Source organism: Anolis carolinensis, chromosome 1 (assembly GCF_035594765.1).
Source record: "Anolis carolinensis isolate JA03-04 chromosome 1, rAnoCar3.1.pri, whole genome shotgun sequence".
NCBI classification, from domain to species: Eukaryota; Metazoa; Chordata; class Lepidosauria; order Squamata; family Dactyloidae; genus Anolis; species Anolis carolinensis.
In genome coordinates this window covers 78,643,093-78,667,378 of record NC_085841.1, presented here as the reverse complement: position 1 = coordinate 78,667,378, position 24,286 = coordinate 78,643,093, and the positions used below count along the sequence as shown (strand labels likewise).

The following is a 24,286-nucleotide window of genomic DNA, read 5'->3' as shown; positions in this document are numbered from 1 at the left end:
GCAGAAGTTCTAAGGTAGAGCTCTCACCCTCTGGCTGCCTCTGTTGCTCAGCAAAGCATATGCTATGTCAAACACTTATACAGGGTGTTTGAAAAAGAACTCCCTATTCACCATTTAAATTAAATGGTGAATAGGGAGTTTTTTCAAACGCCCTGTATTATTCAATTTTATTATGAATGAAATCCTGTAAAGGGCTATGATTCAAGGTTTTGGTGATTCAGTTAAAAACCCAAATGGCATTGGGGCTTGGATGCTTCAAGGACCAACTTCTATCTCACTAACCTTGCTGAAATTTATATTTATCAGCAATATTTTGCCACCTTCTGAAAGAAGTTGGGTGGCAAACGAAGAAGAAGTTTCTAAAACAGCCTCATCAGAAAGGTTTGCCTGGCACTAAATTTCACATCTTTTGGCTGGAAAGTCAATATTACCCTTTTTTAGGGTTTTCAGCATGTTAGTACAGGAGTTTTTAACTACTGTACATACTCATGTATAAGTCTAAACAATTGACCACACAAAACCTGCATCAACTTAGCCGTGGGTCCTTTTAAGTATTGTAGCTTAACTGTTATAAAAATGAAACCATCTCTGAGCACAGTGACAAAAAGTGAGCGCTTAGTCCATCTTAGAATTTAAAATACCCACTGCCACAAAGTTCTTGGATACATTTTTCTAGCTGACCCGTTGAAATCAGCCACCATTTACCATATTTACTCACTAGAGGGAGGTATTTCTATATGTGCTCAGCACTGAAGCATCTTGTTCCAAAAAAGGAAGCCCTCTCGTTTTGGATGAACAGGTAACATTTACCTAGCCTACACACAACAAACTATTTCTAACAACCAGAGCTTTTGATTATGTAAGATTATTTAATAGACAAAAGGTTTCTTCAAAGCCTCCAAAGGTAAGTGAACTTTTTTTTTCAAACCTAGGCAAATACGGCACAAACAGTTCAGAGTACATGTCAACTGCATTTATTGCAGTCTGCTACTCTTACTCATAATTTCTGCAGTAAATGTCAATGATTGGGCATCAAATATTCTGCCAAAAATGTCAGTTTGGGCTATATCCTAATAACTTTTGTTGCACTGCATGCCTAGCTATGCCCATGGGTATTCAAAAATATTAACCATTGTTCAAATTCAGACAGGAAATGTTCATGAAACTGCAAGCAAAAATAATTACAGTATAAGACACAGAGCTGTTCTGACTTGTATGTAATTACATTATTCCACAAGGAACACCAAAAAGATATATTGTATGAAGCAAATCATGTGATTAACTTACTTGATGTGGAATATTATGGCCCTTTGATTGCAATGGACCTTTGTGGTTTGAAAGTAATTAGTAATTTTTGTTTTGCTTTGTTTTGTCCTCAGGCAGAGTAACAAATTAGGTGACTTCCCTCTTCTTGACATGGCAGGCAATGATACATGGGACTAATCTCACTGCAACAGAGTTTAGTGTTGCAACACTGATAGTCAAATACCCTGTATTAATATAATAAATAAAGTACAGGTTAAGAGAGGTGAACTAGTAGCAGGTTCTGTTCAGTGTCCATCTTACATTGACATCACTGGGGCATACACTGGCTGGAATCCTGTTCAACATACTATATTACATACTAGCTGTGCCCAGCCACACGTTGCTGTGGCGTTGTCTGGTGGTGTTGGTGAGAAATTGTTGAGGTAGTGGTGGTATTGAATGTCTGTTGTATGATTGTCTTTATGTTTAGTATGCATTTGGTTGTTTGTGTACTGTGAAAGTGGTGAGGGTAGAAGGGGTCTATGTCCCTGTGTAGTATTGTATAGTATTTATACGTTGTCCAAGTGTTGTGAATGCTTGGATTGTGTCCTGCTGTATAGTAGAAAGGGTTGGGCTGGATGGCCCTTAGGGATCTCTCCAAACTCTTGGATTCTATGCTATTATTATTATTATTATTATTATTATTATTATTATTATTATTATTATTATTATTATCTTCATCATCATTATTATGTAGAGGCTGGATGGCCATCTGTCAGGAGTGCTTGGTTTGTGTCGTCCTGCATGGTAGAAGGAAGTTGATCTGGATGATCCTTAGGGGTCACTCCAAACCTTAGGATTGTATTATGTTGTTGTTATTATTATTATTATTATTATTAGTAGTAGTAGTAGTACTAGCAGTAGTAGTATTAGGCTGGGTGGCCATCTTTCGGAGTTCTTGGATTGTGTTCTGCATGGCAGAATTGGGTTGGACTGGATGGTCTTTAGGGGTGTCTCCTAACTGTCTGATGCTATGATTCGATGTGTATTATTACTGTGCAGATATTGGATGGGCATCTGTCAGGAGTGGTTGGATTGTGTCCTCCTGCATGATATAAGGAAGTTGAACTGGATGATCCTTAGGGGTATCTGCTAACCTTAGGATTGTATGATATTCTTATTCTTCTTATTATTATTATTGAGAGGCTGGCTGGCCATCTGTTGGGAGTGCTTGGGTTGTATCGTCCAATGGCAGAGTTGGGTTGGACTGGATGGCCTTTAGGGGTCTCTCCTAACTGTCTGATTCTATGATTTGATTTGTATTATTACTGTGCAGATCTTGGATGGCCATCTGTCAGGAGTGCTTGGTTTGTGTCGTCCTGCATGGTAGAAGGAAGTTGATCTGGATGATCCTTAGGGGTCACTCCAAACCTTAGGATTGTATTATGTTGTTGTTATTATTATTATTAGTAGTAGTAGCAGTAGTAGTATTAAGCTGGGTGGCCATCTTTCGGGAGTTCTTGGATTGTGTTCTGCATGGCAGAATTGGGTTGGACTGGATGGTCTTTAGGGGTGTCTCCTAACTGTCTGATGCTATGATTCGATGTGTATTATTACTGTGCAGATATTGGATGGGCATCTGTCAGGAGTGGTTGGATTGTGTCCTCCTGCATGATATAAGGAAGTTGAACTGGATGATCCTTAGGGGTGTCTCCTAACCTTATGATTGTATGATATTCTTATTCTTATTCTTATTCTTATTGAGAGCCTGAGTGGCCATCTGTTGGGCATGCTTGGATTGCAGAATTGGGTTGGACTGGATTACCACAGTAATTATTTCATATTACAGTAAAATCTCACTTATCCAACATTCGCTTATCCAGTGTTCTGGATTATCCATCGCAGTCTGCCTTTTAGTAGTCAATATTTTTGTAGTCAATGTTTTAAATTCATTGTGATATTTTGGTGCTAAATTTGTAAATACAGTAATTACAACATAGCATTACTGAGCATTGAACTACTTTTTCTGTCAAATTTGTTGTATAACATGATGTTTGGTGCTTAATTTGTATAATGATTTCCTAATTTGATGTTTAATCAGCTTTTCCTGAATTCCTTCTTATTATCCAACATATTCACTTATCCAACGTTCTGCCGGCCTGTTTATGTTGGATAAGTGAGACTCTACTGTATATTTATAATCTTATATTATCTGCTTAGAACTGGATTATATGAGGCTCCTTCTACACAGCTTCATAAAATGCACCCTGAAGTGATTTATCTGGCAGTGTGGACTCAAGATAATACAGTTCTAAGCAGATAATATAAGATTATAAATGGGTAATATAGCTGTGTGGAAGGGCCTTGAGTCTACACTGCCATATAATCCAGTTAAACTCTGATAATCTGTATCTTATAGGCAGTGTGGAAGAGGTCTGAGGCCTAACTGTGCCTGTCCCCTGGCCTGAGTAGGTTGCTAGGAGACCAAGTGGGCAGAGTTTAGCCTTGTAACTGGCAGCAATTGGATAAGAAACAATTGTTCCTTTCCCTCTAATTAGGACTTTATTTTTCTTTTCTTTTTGTTGTATGAACGTAGAGGCATGGATGAGGGGTTGTGTTGCCAAGTTTAGTGTTTCTGGGATGTGTAGTTTTGTTGTTTTGTCCTAGGCCGAATTTTTTTTATCTTTTTATATATATACTAGCTGTGCCCGGCCACGCGTTGCTGTGGCTTAGTCTGGTGGTGTTGGTCAGTCTACATTAGGTTGTATTTATGCTGTGACCTCCACCCTTCTTTATACTCACATTAGTAGTAGTATTTGAAGTCTGTTACCTTCTTCAATTTTTGTGTTGATTGATAATTGCTTGAGATCCCTGTTGTCTTTGGTTTCTTGTTAGTTGTAATGTCTGATTCTGCTGAATGCGGTTTATATTTTTATTGTGGTACAATAGTCTTTTTTTTGTTTTGCCTGTGTAGGTGTTTATTATTGTTGTTGTTGTTGTGGTCATGAAGGTTGGATAAGTTAGATGCTACTGTATTGTTTTTTGGAGGCCCAGTGTAGCACTGACTGGCCTCTCAGCCTCAGTGCCTGGCTGTTTCTTGCCTGTGATGGTGTTGATTCTTATTGTTGTTGTTGTTGTCATTGTTATTATTGTAATTGTTTTTTTGGAAGCCAAGTGTGAATGTAGGGATTGGGGAGGTGGATGAGTTGTGTTGTCAAATTTTGTATTTGTTATAGTCACAATGCGTTGTTGTGAGTTTTGTGGGTCCGGATTGTGGTTTTGTGGTGTGGTTGTGTTGTTACAACTGAGAGGCAAGGCTTTTGTGTTGTGTTGCCAAGTTTTGTATTTCTGGGGCGTTTAGTTGTGTGCCAAGTTTTGTATTTCTGGGGCGTTTAGTTGTGTTGTTATAGTCACGATGCACTGTTGTGAGTTTTGTGGGTCCAGTGTGGTTTTGTGGTGTGGTTGTGTTGTTACAACTGGGAGGCAAGGCTTTTGCGTTGTCAAATTTTGTATTTCTGGGGCGTTTAGTTGTGTTATAGTCACGATGCATTGTTGTGAGTTTTGTGGGTCCGGATTGTGGTTTTGTGGTTTAGTTGTGTTGTTACAACCAGGAGAAAAGGCTTTTGTGTTGTGTAGTCAAGTTTTGTATTTCTGGGGCATTTAGTTGTGTGCCAAGTTTCGTATTTCTGGGGCGTTTAGTTGTGTTGTTATAGTCACGATGCATTGTTGTGAGTTTTGTGGGTCTGGATTGTGGTTTTGTGGTGTGCTTGTGTTGTTACAACCGGGAGGCAAGGCTTTTGCGTCGTGTTGTCAAGTTTTATATTTCTGGGGCGTTTAGTTGTGTGCCAAGTTTCGTATTTCTGGGGCGTTTAGTTGTGTTGTTATAGTCACGATGCATTGTTGTGAGTTTTATGGGTCTGGATTGTGGTTTTGTGGTGTGGCTGTGTTGTTACAACCTGGAGGGAAGGCTTTTGCATTGTGTTGCGAAGTTTCGTATTTCTGGGGCGTTTAGTTGTGTTGTTATAGTCACGATGCGTTGTTGTGAGTTTTGTGGGTCCTGTGTGGTTTTGTGGTGTGGTTGTGTTGTTACAACTGGGAGGCAAGGCTTTTGCATTGTGTTGCCAAATTTTGTATTTCTGGGGCGTTTAGTTGTGTTGTTATCGCATGATGCGTTGTTGTGAGTTTTGTGGGTCTGGATTGTGGTTTTGTGGTGTGGTTGTGTTGTTGTAACCTGGAGGCAAGCCTTTTGCATTGTGTTGCCAAGTTTCGTATTTCTGGGATGTTTAGTTTTGTTGTTATAGTCACTGCGCCCGCAACTTTATCCTTTTATATATATAGATAGATTGTATATACTGAACTATGTAGAATTGGTGCTAAGAAACTCATTCATAATGAGGCAAAATGTTCCATAATTGTTGCTATAAATTTTATCAGATTCTCAAAGCTTGGATGACTCCTCAGAGGGCTGTCTGGAGGTTTGTTGACAGATGAATGTGACCATTCCTGCTCCATTTTGTTGCTCTTTAGTCCTTCCGCTTGGGTTTTCCCCCCTTATTTAAAATAGGCATTATTTTTGCTGCCAACATTTTCCAATAAAACAAGTCTAAGTCATCTTATGACCACCAGGTTGAAACCAGCTAGTCAGCCCCAAGTGACAACCCAACAGGGGTTCATAAGCCTTCGCTTCCATTTTATGCTGGAAGCTGAAAGATTAGGAAAACTCAGGGCAGTGGTCCAAAAATAGCTAAGCTGCATTTGGCTTTGTGGGCTTGGAGCTTGAAAATAAAATAATCTGGGTGATCACATTATATTTCATATCTTTCTTCACTCTTAGAAGTGATTTATTTCTTGTGAAACAGAGGGAAACCTCCTGCAGTGTAGCACCCACATTGTGGATTGAGCATGTCGGCTTCCAATATCAGATGTTTCAACAACTGAAGCCATCTTTGTTTGTCCAGACATTTTAATGGTTAACTTTGGCTATTATCCATAGGGCTTCTCATAATTATAATGAAATGCTTATCTTTTTATTGTATTGTTTTAAACATGTTGCAATTCTTGAGTCTTATTATTGCAAAATACTTTTTAATGCATCATATAAATATGTTCAACAAGAACAATTCTACATTATGGCCTCTTTGCAAATATGAGAATCTGGTTTGCACAGGATATGCTCAATCTGAGGGCGTATTACTCAGTGGTCAGAAAGGTCATCACTTGAAAATACAGCATATGTTTTGAATGTAAAAGGTTCCCAGTTCAACCACAGGCATCTTCAGCTAAAAGAGCCTGGTGGCAAGGCGTGGGTGAGACCTTTCTTCCAAAGACCTCAAGCAACTATTGTCAATCAAAGTCAACAAACACAAGGCTGGCTGGACAAATAGTTTAACCTGGTTTACTACAATATTTTTTGGGGGGAGGGGGGTTATCTCTTCTTTCAAACAAAAAAGCAACCAACCTAAGCATTTCCTCATTGGCTCAATTATTCAATGTGGAAAGGAGAAATGAGTCTATACTATCCTATCATCGTCATTATTTTCACCCTCTGACATTATCAGCATTGCCTTTGTATACACAGGATTAGTACTTCTGGCATTTCCTCAGTGCTGATCATTTCTGACAAGTGTCCATGCCTCTAGCAGCTGTGTGATGGACAGAAATTTGACAGGTATGGCTTTCTCCTCATAGTATCTCTGTGCCATGGACAAAAGACCATTCTATCAGTCACACTACTAAGTCTACAGGAACCCTCCAAGGGTCTCAGTCATGCTGTGACACACAATGATGTCCAAGGGTGTGTAGCAAGAATACCCTCAGGTTCTCAGCTTGTATAAATAATAATAGTTGGCCTAGGATTCACTTGCTTCAGGCATCAGGAAAATAAGTGCTCAGTTCCCATTCCAAGTAGATGATTCCTGTTTAAAGCAAAAAAAAAAACCCAACCCTAGATATATTTATATATTTAGTATTCACTTTGAACATATTCTGTACCTCTCAAAGTGGAGGTCATCCCATACAACCTTTAATTTATCTTTGTGGATTTTGTGAAATGCTTTACTGTACAATGGTGAATCCCTAATTTTTGTGAATGTTTTTAAAGTAATTATCTGGATCTTGGTTTGGGTTGAATTTGGTGTGTGTGTGTGTGTGTTTTTAAAAAAATCTGCTTTTTTTGTCGTACTTAGAAATGCATCTTATGGCACTCAGTGTGAATTATTCAAAACTAAGTGTGTATGAGATTGTAGCCATTTGATTCTATTTGCTTCTGGCTTCATTTGTTGTGTTATTTAGTTTGAAGATTTTAGTTCTGTTAGTTCTAATTTTTTATAAGCTATTTAGGTAGGAACAAGATGACTTTTAAGACTGAAAAGCAGGTTGTCTATGTATCATATGTGTGTATGCATGCATTTATGCATATGTGTATATGTGTGTGTGAATAGAAGGCTTTTTCTTCTTATTTTGGTACCTAGATGTCTGCATCTGTTAGGTGCAGAAGCTGAAGAGATCAAGAAAAGGTGGCGAGAATATACAGATCTGTATAGGAAGAATAATAATATAGAGGATAGCTTTGACGGTGTGGTGAGTGAATTAGAACCAGACATCCTGAGGAGTGAGGTTGAATGGGCCTTAAGAAGCATTGCTAACAAAAACGCAGCAGGAGACGATGGGATCCCAGCTGAGCTGTTTAAAATCTTGGAAGGTGATTCAATATTTGTATGTATGTATTTTTATCCTTTACAATTTAGCTTGTAAATCGCCTAGAGCATCTTGGATGGAGGGCGATTAATAAGTAATTAAATGATGATGATGAATGATGAAGATGCTGTCAAGGTAATGCATGCCATATGCCAGCAAATATGAAAAACACAAGAATGGCCATCAGAGTGGAAAAATCAATTTATATCCCCATACCCAAAAAGGGAAATGCTAAAGAATACCCAAACTTCTGTACAGTGGCATTTATTTCCCATGCCCGTAAGGTAATGCTCAAGATCCTGCAAGGAAGACTCCAGCAATTATATGGCAGTGTGGAGTCAAGATAATTCAGTTCCAAGCAGATAATATAAGATTATAAATGGGTTATATAGCTGTGTGGAAGGGCCTTGAGTCTACACTGCCATATAATCCAGTGCAAATTAGATAATCTGTGGAAGAGGCCTAAGTAAGGTCTAACTGTGCCTGTCCCCTGGGCTGAGTAGGTTGCTAGGAGACCAAGTGGGTGGAACTTAGCCTTGTAACTGGCAGCAATTGGATGAAAACAATTATTCCTCTCCCTCTAATTAGGACTTTATTTTTCTTTTCTTTTTGTTGTATCAACCTAGAGCCATGGATGATGGGTTGTGTTGTCAAATTTCGAGGTTGGGGGGCCTGTAGTTTTGTTGTTTTGTCCGCTGCCCTGATGCTATCTCTTTTATATATATATAGATTTGGAATGCATCCCTTCCAAATAACATATATACTGTTACAACTATATTGCAGTGGTAACAAAATGCTTTCAATGGTATGTGGTGTCCCCCTTGCCAACAGAATGTCAATTCACTTTAAGTTTTAGTCTGTATCTTAAAGGAGTTATCCAGTATGCTGGACATAGTTTGGTGACAGGCTTCAGCATATTTTGTAACTCATTCAATGGTGCTACTGATATAGAGCTCCCAGCCACCCCTGAATGTAGTTATAGCTAATTGTCTTGTATATTCATTACTAGAAAAACTGATCATTTATTGAAAATTAATTATTTCCATATTTTTCCTGGGAAATGTGTATTTAAAACACAATAAAATAAAATGAAATTGTATTTCATATGGATGAATATTAGTATTGGATATTGACTCAGAATCCAATATCCAAATGAAAACTGGAACATAACATCACTTAATGAACGTAATGTTAAAATCCCAAGCAGAGTACATTGTCAAAGGCTTTCATGGCCGGAATCACTGGGCTGCTGTGAGTCTTTTGGGCTGCATGGCCATGTTCCAGAAGCTTTCTTTCCTGACGTTTCACCCACATCTGAGGCATGCAAACCTCTCAGCCTCTGAGAATGCCTGCAACAGATGTGGGTGAAACATCAGGAGAGAAAGCTATACAGCCCAAAAGACTCACAGCAACCCAAGCAGAATAGTCAATATCATATTAGATAGAGATACAAGTCCTGATAAAAGATCACTTTGCTAGTAATGTGAGAATCATTTCTAGAGATAATCATTTCTAAGAACTTAGTCTGACATCTAGTGGCTTCTGAAAAAATAGGGTTTCTTTGAGATTATAAAAGGCCTCAGTAGAAACTTTATAATTAATGCCCTTAAAAGATCCTTTGTTTTCATATTGCATAGGAATTTTATGTGGCAGCAATTTCATAATGTATTTTATACTGTCACTGCACACATTTTTTACCTTGATTTATATATGGCAACAAACAAATGCAGTATATGTTGTCAGGTACTCATTTTCTGTGTGTTTTTAAAAACTAGATCTTCCACGACTTGATACAGAAAAATAAAAGAGAAACCTTTTTCCATTTAACTGAAAATGATACACTGGGGAGTCATATCTCTGTGTCAGAGCACAATGAAAAGGTGGTAGACTCAAAGTCTCTCCTCTGGACGAATTGAACCAGAGTGCTGGGGTAGCAATGGGGCTTTCAAATACATTGTTGTTTAAAGCCTATCTCATTGTCAGTGACAGTCTCTTAACTTTGGACTGTGTAAATGAAACTTTATAGCTCAACCTCTGGCATGAACAAAAATTGGGTTGATATTTAATGTCACCATGGCTTAAACCTAGCTGGTAATCCCAGTTATAGTACAGCTAAGGAATGCCTAGAATTTATGGAAGAGTTGTGACCTCATAACATGACCAAAAATCATTGTTGTAAAACACTTCCTCCACTCAGTCGGTACAGAGCCCACTGGATCTCATCCCTTCACATACAACTGCTTCCGATGGGGCTCCATGCTTTCTGGGTGGAGGAAGTGTAGTAAGAGGAAGACACCTCAACACAGAAGACTGCCCTTGTTCTGGTTAGGAATAATGGGGACAACGCACCTGGTGGGCAAGTGGGTGGTGTGGGTGATGCAAGGCGCCGGATGACAGAGTGTTCCCACTGCCCCACAATTTGCCCTGCTGCCCTATGTGCCCCCACCCCCCGCATCAAGGCCCTCAATGTGATGAGGTCCTTAATATTACCATTCAGCAATTAATTCAATAGGTCTCTTCTAGTTGAGTCTAACACAGTATTGGCTGAAACAACCGAAATAATATTTTTTAAAAAAGATTGAAAGTTGTGTGAAAAAATGAAGCAAGGATGGATAAAGATGAGGATGGGATAACAATGGATAGCTGCAGAAAGATGGAGGGCAATGTAAAAGATTAAATTTGCTTGAGATTTCAGGGGGGAAATTTTATTTTATTTCTCACTTGCTTTTCTTTCAGATTCAAGATCCAGCACTCTTTGACAGGGAAGGCTAAAAACCTTGTAAAACTACAAAAATGATGATTCCATAGCATTGGACCATGGCAGTTAAAATGGTGCCAAGGTACATTAATTCCAAAATGTTGCTGAATCCTTAGCATAAGCAATATTATTTAAACCTTTGCACATCACGTTGTGAGTTGCCCACAACTAAAAAAAGATGGGTTACTAAGGGCAGCATTTCTCCATTCCATCAAGTCCTCCTCCTTGGTTACACAGCTTCTCCTTACCATCAGAGATGAGGATGAAATGCCTTTTTTCTCTACACCTTTCTCCCATATCTTTCTCCTTGACTTCCCATCCTCCACACAGTCTAGGTGCTTGTGTATAGTCTCGGCTATGTACGTTGCGACTTGTCGTTCTTTTTAGGACTGGTGTTTGGAAAGTCCTGAACTCCAAAATGGCTACCCTGTTTGTTCTCCCCAACATACTGAATTTCAAAACTGCCAGAGAACCTTTTACATTGAGTTGGCAGAGATCTGAACTGGCTGTAGGTACTGTATTGAGCTTGCCAAACAATGCCTGACAATACGCTTTTTTGAGCCTGTCAGTTTCCCATTCTCTCCCTTGCATGCTCAATTTTCCCTCTTCACTGCTCCCATGATTGCTTTCCTTCAGTCCCTTCTCTCTGCTCACAAGCAGGTCCCCTGCCTTTCTCATTTCTCCCCAGATGATATCAGCAGGGATGATCAGCAGCAGAGTTCCTTTCATTAATGCTGATGCAGGAGGACTGGCAGGCGAAAGCTCCCCACAGAAGCCCCTGGGTCATCCCCCGCCTTTCCAAACAGGAAGAATGGAGGACAAGCTGACAGAGAAAGGTTGGCTGCTCTTGATGATGGTTTTCTTTTGTAGCTCTCAACAAAATGCTGGGGAAATTACCAGTGAATTATAGCTTTCTGGGTTTTGCCAAAATTGTCATGCCTTTCTCACACAGGCTCTGGTTTATGGTCTACAAATCCCAACAAATCTTGAGATCACAAAGAAAATGTTCTCATTTTCCTCTTTTTAGAAATGGCTTATTCAAATGATAATAATCCTGATTAGAACAACTGTAAATGGAGTGCATCCTCATTGTCCTGGGATACCAGCCTCGTCCTTAGCTGATGGGATGGAGGGAAAGCAAGTTTAATGTTCAGCATATTTAGAAGAAGCATTTTAAATAAAGCAGGCATTCTTGTACTGCTGTCAGGGAAATCTATGATGTGATAATACACTTGGGAGACTGAGGAAAAGGGTGCAGTGAAGGGCAATTAAGATGAGCAACTCAATTTTGGCTTAAAAAAATACTATATTTATTTCAATTTATTTATTTCAATTATTTATACCCCACCCTTCTCACCCGAGGGGACATCTGGAGATGTCCAGGGGAAAATTGTATGGAGAGAACCAGTAAAGAGATGTAACATAGTACAGGGATAAAATCATAGAATCATAGAATAGTAGAGTTGGAAGAGACCTCATGGGCCATCCAGTCCAACCCCCTGCCAAGAAGCAGGAAATCGCATTCAAAGCACCCCCGACAGATGGCCATCCAGCCTCTGCTTAAAAGCCTCCAAGGAAGGCTTTTGTTCTCATTTTCCTCTTTTTAGAAATGGCTTTCTAATGGCTTTCTAAAGAAGAAAGGTTCCCTTCCTTTCATAAATGTTGTTGTTGTTGTTGTTTATTCATTCAGTCGCTTCTGACTCTTTGTGACCTCATGGACCAGCCCACACCAAAGCTCTCTGTCAGCCATGGCCATCCCCAGCTCCTTCAAGGTCAAGCCATTCACTTCAAGGATACCATCCATCCATCTCGCCCTTGGTCGGTCTCTCTTCCTTTTTCCTTCCATTTTTCCCATCATCATTACCTTCTCCAAGCTTTCCTGTCTTCTCATCATGTAGCCAAAGTACTTCATCTTTTCCTCTAATATCCTTCCCTCCAGTGAGCAGTCATTTCCTGGAGTATGGACCGGTTGGATCTTCTTGTGGTCCAAGGCACTCTCAGAATTTTCCTCCAAAACCACAGTTCAAAAGTGTCTATCTTCCTTCGCTCAGCCTTCCCCATAGGTTACTATGAGGACTACCATTGCTTTAACTATGTGGACCTCTGTTGCCAGTGTGATGTCTCTATTCTTCACTATTTTATCAAGGTTGGTCATTGATCTCCTCCCAAGAAGTAAACGTCTTCTGATTTCCTAGCTGCAGGAATCCTTGCACCTAGAAATACAAAGTCTGTCACTACCTCCACGTTTTCTCCCTCTGTTTGCCAGTTATCAATCAATCTGGTTGCCATAATCTTGGTTTCCTTGATGTTTAACTGCAACCCAGCTTTTGCACTTTCTTCTTTCACCTTGGTAATAAGGCTCCTCAGCTCCTCCTCACTTTCAACCATCAGAGTGATATCATCTGCATATCTAAGGTTGATAATGTTTCTTCCAGCAATTTTAACTCCAGCCTTGGATTAATCAAACCCCGCACATAGCATGATGTGTTCTGCATACAAGTTGAATAGGTAGGGTGAAAATATACAGCGCTGTTGTACTCTTTCCCAATCTTGAACCAGTCTGTTGTTCCATGGTCTGTTCTTACTGTGGTACTTGGTTGTTATACAGATTTCTCAGGAGACAGACAAGGTGACTTGGTATCCTCATACCACCAAGACTTGCCACAATTTATTTATTTCATAAATTATTTTTCCATAAATTACTATTTCATAATTTCCCCCCCATAATTCTTTAAGATCAAGGATGAGCTGAGGTATCTGGTACTATCTTCAAGACTGGAGTGACTGACAGGAGGTGTGCCTTATCTGGTTTTTTTTAAAAAAAAAATAACATCCCAAATTATTTTTGAGTTTATCAAAAATATGCATGGTTTGGATTCAGTATAATTACTCAGTCCGATTGAAGACAACAATTTTTTTTTTGCCTTGACATAATTTTATTGATTTCAACAGAACCCACACAGCTTCAATAGAGCAGATGGTTGCACTTTAGCCTTTAAAGCCAAGCTTGTCTTGGGACCGTTATATGTTGTAGGAGCACATTCACTCACTGAGATCCTATCTGGTCTGTGTTAGCTTGCAATAAAGTACAGAGCAGCTAATTTTAGGGCTCTGCAGGACGTAGCCACAGTAGAAGCTAGAAAAACTGCTTTCTTCTCTCAAGGTCTGAAAAAACTACCCTTCTCAGTTCATTTTTTACTTTTTCTCTGTCGAGTCCTGCATAATTATAACATTGGATATAATTTTATGTCAGTTTTTTTTTGTAAATGGCTTTTAACAATGAAAAATGGATGTAAAACAGGAGTGGGAACTATACTAGGTCTAGATGGACTCCAGCTGACCTAGCCACCAAAGCCAGTGGTGAGAAATCCTAGAGTATCACTCCAACAACATCTGGACAGTTGCATACTTCCCATATTTTAATTTTTTTTTCAATAAATGGAAAGCTCGCTCATCATTTATGTTTCCATAAACACCTATCTCTGTAAGATCATTTGATATTCAGAAATCAATGCTAGCATATTAGCAATGGATTGATAAAAAAGGAAAGATTCTGGATTTGCATACAAATTTTGAAGTGACCCTGGAAGTCTGTATTATATTAGATTTGCATTAAAAACCTGCCTAGTTTTTAAGATCTGCTGGAGAGGCCTTGCTCATTTCCCACCTTTACCAGTAGGAGCTCCCAGTGGTGCAATGAGTGCTGGCAGGACTTCTGACCAAAAGGTCAGCGGTTTGAATCCAGGGATCGGGGTGAGCTCCCATCTGTCAGCTCTAGCTCCCCGTGTGAGGACATAAGAGAAGCCTCCCACAGATGGTAAAACATTAAACATCCGGGGGTCCCCTGGGCAGTGCCCTTGCAGACGGCCAATTCTCTCACACCAGAAGTGACTTGCAATTTCTCAAGTCACTCCTGACATGAAAAAAAGAACCCATTACGAGTGATTAATCTGGTGGCCAAGACCAAGTCTTCTCAGTCATCGGCCTTCGTCTACAGAGCTCTCTCTCTTGAGCATCTTCATTGTTAATTCTCAGGCAACCTCTTATGATTGTCTAAGAAAAAAAATCTCCTTATCTTTAGCCATATTGAAGATTATCCTTTGGATTATTCAGAAGTCTGATTGTTTTGTGTCTTCCCTTGATTGTACCATAATATTTTTAATGCTGGTAATATCATTGCTGCAGGTTTCTACTTGTCTGTTGTATTTTTTCTACTTGTCTGTTTCATTGGGAAGAAATTTATTTTGAATGGCAGCCTAGAAGTATGAGTAATAAGTAATATATTAGGTTAGCCTCTGCTGTATTCGTTTCACTGTATTCAGTATTCACACAGGAATTTTATCATGAGGAGAAGATAATGAGGAACTCCTTAGACCAAACGCAAAGCCAGGAATAGTACTCAGTGAGTTTCATACACACAAAAGAACTGAATTGACTAGTCAACAGAATAACATGTACCTTGTCATGTTAAGATGCACTGCTATTATTATTATGTTCCCTGCCCTTCTTGAAAATTTAGTTGGACAATTGCTAGTTTAGTTTTGGATCTAAGGCTGGCTCTACACTGCGTGATATGGTCAATTTAGACCCGTATAATGCACTTCAATGCAGTTAAACTGGATTATATACAGTTCAATGTAGTTAAACTGCATTATGTGGGTCTATACTGACCAAATAATTTAATTCCAAACTGCATTATATGGCAGTATAGATCCAGCCTTGGACTTACTAGACCAGTGGTTCTCAACCTTTGGTCCTCTATGTGCTTTGGATTTCAACTCCTTTCTTGTGATGATCATTAATAGGCACAAGATCCCTTTTCTAGGGAAGGCTAACCAGCTTACCAGCTGTTAGGAATTGTTGGAGTTGAAGTCCAAAACACCTAGAGGACCAAAGGTTGAGAACCACTGGACGAGACCACTAGCTGAGTTCCAGGGCATCTTTCTCAGATATACAACAACAATATTTATTACAGTCCATAGTGTACAAACAGTCATTAATAAATTCTCCCATCTCATTGTCAAAATTAATATACATGGTTTCAAGTAATACCCTTATCCGAAGTTAGTTTCTTTCTCAGCCTTGTTTCAACTGTGAGGAATTTTGCCACTATGAGGGTCACCCTGTAAAATTCATTGCATAAGAACAGTAACACAAACAATTTCTGAGAATGTCAACAGAGCAATCTTGGAAAATGGTCCACTATGTTGACATATTTTTGATTTGGGGAAATATGAATGAGGGCCTTCTGCTGTCCACCAAGCTCTCAGGGCTTGTAAACAAGTCAGTTCTTAAGTTCATGAAACAAAGAAATGTGAATGCATTAAACAAATAAAGAGTAGCACTTTTTGTTGTGGTGGTGGTGTGACTTTGGGTCAATGCCAACTTATGGTGAGTCTCAAAGGATTTTCCAGGCAAGATTTCTTCAGATGAGATTTGCACTTTTCTTCCCTCAAGGATGGCAAAGTATGACCTATCCAGTGGATTTCCCTATCTGAGGGCCCTTCCAGGCAGGACCTATATCCCAGAATCTAATCCTAGGTTTTCTGCTTTAAACAGGATTATATGAGTCTGCACTGCCAGATAATCTGGGATAAACAGAAAGCCTGGGATCAGATCCTGGGATACAGTGCCTATCTGGAGTTCCCCAAGTAGCAATTTTGACCCTGGTCTCCAAAGTCATAATCCAGAACTCAAACAATTTTACCATCATTGATGTAACATTGTTAGCTCATATCACGATAACACATCATAAACTGCAGGAAGAGAAAATTTGAATATATATTATACTAGCTGTGCCCGGCCACGCGTTGCTGTGGCGAAGTCTGGTGGAATGGGAAATAAAGTATTGAGGAATTGGTGGTAGTTAAGGTAAAGGGTAAAGGTTTTCCCCTGACATTGAGTCCATTATAAATGCGTTATATAGCTGTGTGGAAGGGCCTTGAGTCTACACTGCCATATAATCCAGTGCAAATTAGATAATCTGTGGAAGAGGCCTAAGTGAGGCCTAACTCTGCCTGTCTCCTGGGCTGAGTGGGTTACTAGACCAAGTGGGCAGCAATTGGATAAAAACAATTATTCCTTTCCCTCTACTTAGGACTTCTCTTTTCTTTTCTTTTTGTTGTATCAACCTAGAGGCGTGGATGATGGGTTGTGTTGTCAAATTTTGAGGTTGGGGGGCCTGTAGTTTTGTTGTTTTGTGGGTCGCCGTGATGCCATCACTCTTTTATATATATAGAAGGCAGAACGGAAAACCTCGTTTATGATTGCAAAGGAGGTATATCCACCATTTAGAAGTGCTTATATAAATGATCAGGGTAAAAAAAAAATCCAGCTATAGCCTTCTCTGTCCTGTGAAGGGCAAAGCAGCAAAACCTGGATATATTTCCTCAGGGACTAAGTTGTGACATTTTGATCATGATTGTATAAAGAGCAACACTGAAAAAGCTTCCTCAGTCTTCCCCTTCTATTTGAACATCCTGTTGTTCAGAACTTATTCTTTAGGGAAAAAAACTACATGTTTTTTACATTAAAAATACAACAGGAAAGGTTTTGTTCAGAGGAATATTCATTTTCTCCCGCAGCAGAGCGGAAACTAATTTAGTTATCAGTCCTCATATGCCAAGGTGACAGAGTTTAGGATTTACATCTTTTACCATCTTTTTGTGGGAGTCACCAATGTTCAGAAATTCCTTTTGGCTATGAAACTGAAAAATGGAAAAATATTGGTCCAGGGCAACTAAAAGACTAGCATTTCAGGATATCAAATACCAGGAAAATACCCAGAGGTTCCATTCCAGATTATTTCTCAGCTTCCTTTGTGGTAACCACTCCAGCACAGACTTCCTCTTCTGGACCAAAAGGAAAATAAGTGTTACAGGTAAAGCTGTAAGGCAGGCATGGGGAAACTTTGGCCCTCTTACCGGCTGTTAGGAATTGTGGGAGTTGAAGTCCAAAACACCCAGAGGGCCAAAGTTTCCCCATGCCTGCTGTAAGGGCTCAGGTTTTGGACAAAGACTGCCACCCAACAGTTTGTGCAGCACGCAGGCAGCTCTCTTGCAAGCATATCAATTCTGCCTGATAATCTTGTTTTATGAGAAATGAAAACTGTGTTGCTCCAGGAAAACCAGCCTTCATTGTTTTTCTTATAAAATATACATAGATGTTTCTTCGCTACCCTGCCTCCCCTCCCCCCCCCCCTTGCTAATAATAATCATAAAGGAAAGGCTGGCTCAGACAAGCTCAGGATTGTCTTAAGAACTGTTCGTTTTGGCAGAATGCACTGCAGATCCTCTGGGGAGAATCGTATGCATAGACCTGCTGTCTAGCTCATAAATTATCCAGTCACTACTGCTCTGATTATTCTCCTATTTGTGTGTGTATTTATAATGACAGGTATCTTTTCCAGGTTTGGCACCACACAACGATTTGATAGGCAATGCTGACATACTCCACCACATATTTATTTTCAAACCACCAAGAGAACTTTCTTTTTGCATAGACTGTAACACAAAATAAATAAGATCTTTTAAAAAAATCTACATTGGAGAAGCTTACCTCAGACTTGCAGCTGAAAAGGGAGAGGAGTTATGATAAACAATCTTACTTTTTAAAGAAGCAGAACCTATAATGATGCATATTTCTAGAACTTAATGGTGGCCTCACTTGAGCACCTTCTATCATTTTCTCTTTTTAGGTGATGATGTGACATCTGACCAGGACTTGGATCAATCACCAGGGAAGAAGAAGAGGCAGTTGCTGTGGAAGTAAAATATTTGCTTGCAGGGATAGAGTCTAGCTCATGAATCCATACTTCTGCACTGCTTCCAGGAATGATCTCTGACTTGCAGCCAAAGTTTTGTCTGCAGAGATAGAGAACAACCACTGATTCTATATTGCTTGTGATGTAATCCAATATTGTTGCACCCATGACTGATGCTTCTAGTTTGCAGTCTGCATCTTGAGACATAAGGCTAACAGCAGATCCATTGATTTGGGGAGTTTTTATCCTCTCATCTCAATATTTTTGTACATCTTAGGGACTTTAATATACAACCCTTTTGTTTTTACATATTGACCACAAGACTGCTTTCCCTTTTATTTGCTCCTAGCCATAGCTAAGTGATCACACAATCCAAAAGTGCATGTAACCTACTCTTTTTCCTCAAGTGCTTCCCAATGTGGAGATGGCTAACATAGACCTGCACTATGTTGCTAAAAGCAAGGCAAAAATACTTATAGCATTAGATAGACCATATATCTTCATGTATAAGTCGACTTCATGTATAAGTTGAGGACAGGTTTTTGGGTCACAATTATAAATTTTGATATGATCCATGGATAATGATGCTGGGGGAAATAGAAGGAAAAAGGAAAAGGGGCCAACCAAGGGCAAGATGGATGGATGGTATCCTTGAAGCGACTAGCTTCACCTTGAAGGAGCTGGAGGTGGCGACGGTTGACAGGGTGCTCTGGTGTGGGATGGTTCATGAGGTCACAAAAAGTCAGAAGTGACTGAACGAATAAACAACAACATGATTCTTGGATAAGTTGATGACCATTTGGTGTGGCAGGGAAAGCACCATTGCTGCCTCTACACAGAATGGAAGAGTAATGGACACAACACTCATTACATGCACTGGTGTGCAATGGGACCAGTATGTATTGGCCCTATTATGCATAAGTCTTACTGTGTTACCTTGCTGCTCCTGCTACATAATAATGCAACCATCGTTAGTGGGGTTTGCAGTGGTCCCTGGGTGTGGGTGAACTGCAACTCCCATTACCCCAGGTCGGTTCCCTCTCCCCCCCCCCCCCCCCTCAAAATAAAACTGCACCAGTACATAAAGTTGGTCATGAGGGGCATGTGTGCCAGGTTTATTCCAGATCCTTCATCAGTGGGGTGCACAGTGCTCTCTGGACGTTCTCCCTGAATGTGAGGTGAACTGCAATTCCCATAATCCAGGGTCAATTCCCCCTCCCTCATCCTCTCCAGTATTTTCTGTTGGCCATAGAGGGGTTCCGTATGGCAAATTTGGCCCAGGTCCATTGTTTGCAGAAGTCACAGGAGTCTCTGGAAGTAGGAGCCATCTTGAAAAATACATACATACATGCATATTTTCATTTCTATATGTATAGATCTGGATTTATATAGAGAGATCTGGATTTCATATTATTAAATGGACAAAGAAAATATATATTGCAGATAATAATATATAAACAAGGGAAAAAGTGTTTCTAATTACATCAATCTTCCTGACAGAAGGTTTCCCCAAGCTGAAGCAGTTGCAATCTAGTATAGCTGTATGAAACTTTTGTTATATTGCATCAACAAAAGCTTTTACTTCAAAATTAACAATAGAAAGAGTGAGACAGTTAATGAAGGGACAGCATTAGTTCTTGCCATTAATCCTCAGCACTGGAGAAACAATTAGGCAGGAACACTGTAGATCCATAATGTCATATATTGTGGGTACAGTGACATTTCTTTTGCTGGTGGAAATCTGGAGGAGATCTAAGTCTCCCAGGGCCAGCTGATTCATTGAAAGGAAAAAAAAGAAGTGGGTAATGGAGGCACCAGCTGCCTCTGAAAGCAGTTCTAGGATGAAATGAACAGATGTGTGGGTGACAATATAGGGGCATCCAGTACAGTTTAATTTCAGCCTGCTCTGGAAGAATGCAAAAAAAAAATTATAGTAATTTGTCCAAATATACTGGCAAGGGCGGTATAGAAGTCTCAGGAACACAGAAGCTTGCAGATAGAAAAGATACTTTGCGAAACTCATGCACCGAGTTTCTGTCTAACCCAGTGGTTCTCAACTTGTGAGTCCCCAGATGTTTTGGCCTTCAACTCCTAGACATCCTAACAGCTGGTAAACTGGCTGGGATTTCTGGGAGTTATTGGCCAAAACACCTGGGGTTGCAGTAAACAATACAGAGAAGGGATTCCCCAAAGTACAAAGGCAAGAGGCCACTACAAACAGAAATATAATCCAATAATATAAATCATAAGACAGTTTTTCATGTGTGTGTGTGTGTGTGTATGCTATAGTCATGGAATATTTAATGTGCAGACAAGGATTGTGGGGACCCACAGGTTGAGAACCACTGTCTAACCTCAAGCCAGTGCATAGAACAAATTCATAAGTATTTGTATCTGTCTGGTCTGTGAAAGTTTCATACGACTTTGGTTACAGTACTTAAAGTTGACGTATAGCACAATGCTGTGAAGGTTTAGACAAGAGTAAGATGTAAACATTAGGCATGTGCGAATTAATCAGAATCGTCGTAAATCGGATTAAAAACGTATTTTATCCGATTTGCGAATGGGATTCCAACTCGCATTATCGCTTTGGAAAAAACCCATGATTTTGAAGCTTTGGAGCCCAATCATTCAATGGGCTCGGAAACATGTTCAGAAATATGAGGAAGGATTTTGAATACAACCAAACTTGATTTTCAGGGAGAAGCAGCCTAGCCTGGACTTGCCTCCTTGACCAATCATTTTGCACCTTCATGCAAGGGGAGGGGTTTTGACGTCCTCCCTGAAAAGCGCCCCATGCAAGCCACGAGGCTCATTCTGGGCTGGGAGGCTGGAGGGAGAGGTTGGCTGCGGCTGCTGACTGGTCTTTCCTTTTGCTGCCTGACTCACAGATTGCCTGCCTGGCCTGTTGTTGTGGGGCAGCCACTGAAGGAAGAACTTAATCAAGAAAAAAGGGGAGGGAAAGGGAGTAATTTTTTTCTTTTAAAATTCTAAAATAAAGAAGCAAAAGAAGTAACGTTTTATTTTTGAGAAAAAATGTGGGAGTAGGGAGGGCAAAACTTACTTCAAGTATCTGATGTATTTTATTTTAAAATCAAGCAAGCAGCTAGAAGAAGCTTTTATTTTTTGGATAATAAAGTGGGGGTGGTATCTTGGTACTAGGGGGAAAGGCTTATTTTATATTTATTTGTTTGACCTCAAGGCACTGCATGTCCCATCACTCACAGAATCCCTCTCTGCTGGGTGCTCTAAGTCTGGAGAACCCGGCCAAGTTACATTGGTGAATCCTTTGGGTTCAACCAAGGCCTTGCCTCTCTTGCTTTGTGTGTTTGTTTGATTGACCTCCTCAAGGCATTGCATGTCCCATCACTCATAGAATCCCTCTCTTCTAGGTGCTCTAAGTCTGGGGAACCCAGCCAAGTTACATTGGTGAATCCTTTGGGTTCAACCAAGGCCCTGCGTCTCTTGTTTTGTGTGTTTGATTGGCCTCAAGGCACTGCGTGTCCCATCACTCACAGAATCCCTCTCTGTCGGGTGCTCTAAGTCTGGGGAACCCAGCCAAGTTACATTGGTGAATCCTTTGGGTTCAACTAAGGCCCTGCGTCTCTTGTTTTGTGTGTTTGATTGGCCTCAAGGCATTGTGTGTCCCATCACTCACAGAATCCCTCTCTGCTGGAGTGGATTCCCTAAGTCTGGGGATCCCAGCCACGTTACACATAGCTGAATCCTTCTTTGGGTTCAAGCCCTCAGGGTTCAAGTAACAAACTCTCTTCCCCCAAAAGCCATATGAAATGGGAAATAATACTTTCAAACCAGGAACAGATTTCCTTAACCTGAGGCCGATGAGCATCTGTCGGGAGTGGTTTGATGATGTGCTATGATTTCTGTTCCTGGTTGGTAACTGTCACTCCCTAATTGGTTCTGTCACAAAAACATGTCAAAACTTTATTACACTGCTAGAACTTTGTCTTTGCGCAAGGGACATTGTGCTATGATAGCACATTATGGTTTGCTGGGTGTCCACTGTCCACCAATTTAACAGAGTTTCAACCACAGAAACAGAGTTTCCAAAGTAGAACAATGACTTTCAAAGTAAATACAACCCAATGAAAAAGGAAATAAAATTTCAAACCAGGAACAAATTTCTGCAATTATTAAAAATGGTTTTGTATATAAACTATGAAAATTTGCCAAAAATCAGAGGATAAGGGAAACGTTCTGAAATTTGGTGAGCTAACGGTGGTAAATGGGTTCTACCACTATAGCAAGTTTCATCAGGATAATTCAAAAATGTGAGTGGGAAAGTCCTCTAAAGTCCCCCCCTCCAGTGCGGTTTTTCGCTATTGCTCATGCAAATCTGCCATTAATGAATTAATTACAAATAGTCCGAATTTTTGGAAAGTTTTGAATTTTTTGCTTCAAAATTCAGAAAAGACTTTAGAAACGAAGCGCTAGCACCCCCTACTTTTGAACTGAGTTTAGAACCATTTTTTTCCTGGATCGCACATGCCTAGTAAATATCATTGTACATGCTTGACTCTCCCTTAAAAATCTGGAACTGCAATAAATTGAAGCAATCCTCCCATTAAGTCAAAACGACAAAGAGTACAGTACAACATAATCTGAGAATAGCAAGTTTTGTTCTGCATACATTTTGGTCAACTTTAGGCACCCTACACAAGATAATGTTAATGATGATACAATACATTTTGGAGTAACATGGGGGTAATAACATTATTGTTGAAAAATACTGTAATTACTCATGAGATTTTTAAAAACTTTTTTATAACAAATAGTTTACTCCAGTAGTTCTCAACCTGCGGGTCCTCAGATGTTTTGGCCTTCAACTTCCAAAGATCCTAACAGCTGGTAAACTGGCCGGGATTTCTGGGAGTTGTAGGCCAAAACACCTGGAGACCCACAGGCTGGTTACTTAATAATTCTAAAGCATTGTTTTCCAGATTATAGGGAAAGGATGTTTCATTGTTATTTTAAAAATTTACAAGTAATACTTCCGTATGTCGGAAATGGAGTTACAAATTACAGAACAAGATTGAGATAAGTGGTAGAGACAATAGGGACAACAAGGAATACAAAAGTAAGAGAAATGAGGAGGAAAATATTACATAAGTGGTACCGTCCCCTGTCAATTAATGTATTATTATAAAAAGGGGAGCAGTCAGTGCTGGCATGGATGTCAACAGAAAGGGTGGTTTATGCACTTGATGTGGGAATGTGAACAGGTGCAATACTTCTGGCAGACTATACAAAATGTGTCAAACCAAATATTAGGAACTGATTCCATTATAACAAAAGAAATAGCAGTCTTAGTACAAAGAGAGGGAATGGGAAATTACAAGAAAATAAAGGAAGCAATAATTGAGTGCACACAAGTGGTGATAGTATTGGGATGGAAAGACAAATCAAAGTGGACAGCAAATACGTGGTATCAGTATATGATGAACCAAATGGAATTCGAAATTATGGATGTAAAATTAAATGAAAATAGAATGCAAGAAGTTGAAGAAAGATGGAACCAGGTCACGAATAATATTATGAATAAGTCTAGAGATCAGGCCATAAGAAATAGGATACAAATGTTATACAGCAGTGGCTCTCAACCTCTGGGTCCCCAGATGTTTTGGCCTTCAACTCTCAAAAATCCTAACAGCTGGTAAACTGGCTGGGATTTCTGGGAGTTGTAGGCCAAAACATCTGGGGACTCACAGGTTGAGAACCACTGTTATGGAGTATGTATATCTAGAAGGATTATCTCAAAAAGGATTAATATGTAAAAGAAAATAATCCTTGTGGTCGTGGGAATT

The 24,286-nt window shown here is 39.8% G+C and overlaps 1 long non-coding RNA gene across 1 annotated transcript; it reads left to right on the top strand.

The window, feature by feature from the left end:
- Positions 1–212: 212 nt before the first annotated feature.
- LOC134298212 (uncharacterized) lies at positions 213–23,383 on the top strand. Its single transcript, XR_010005161.1, has 4 exons — positions 213–7,945; positions 10,678–10,781; positions 11,388–11,535; positions 18,396–23,383. It is a non-coding gene; the product is annotated as an uncharacterized LOC134298212 (long non-coding RNA).
- Positions 23,384–24,286: the final 903 nt, after the last annotated feature.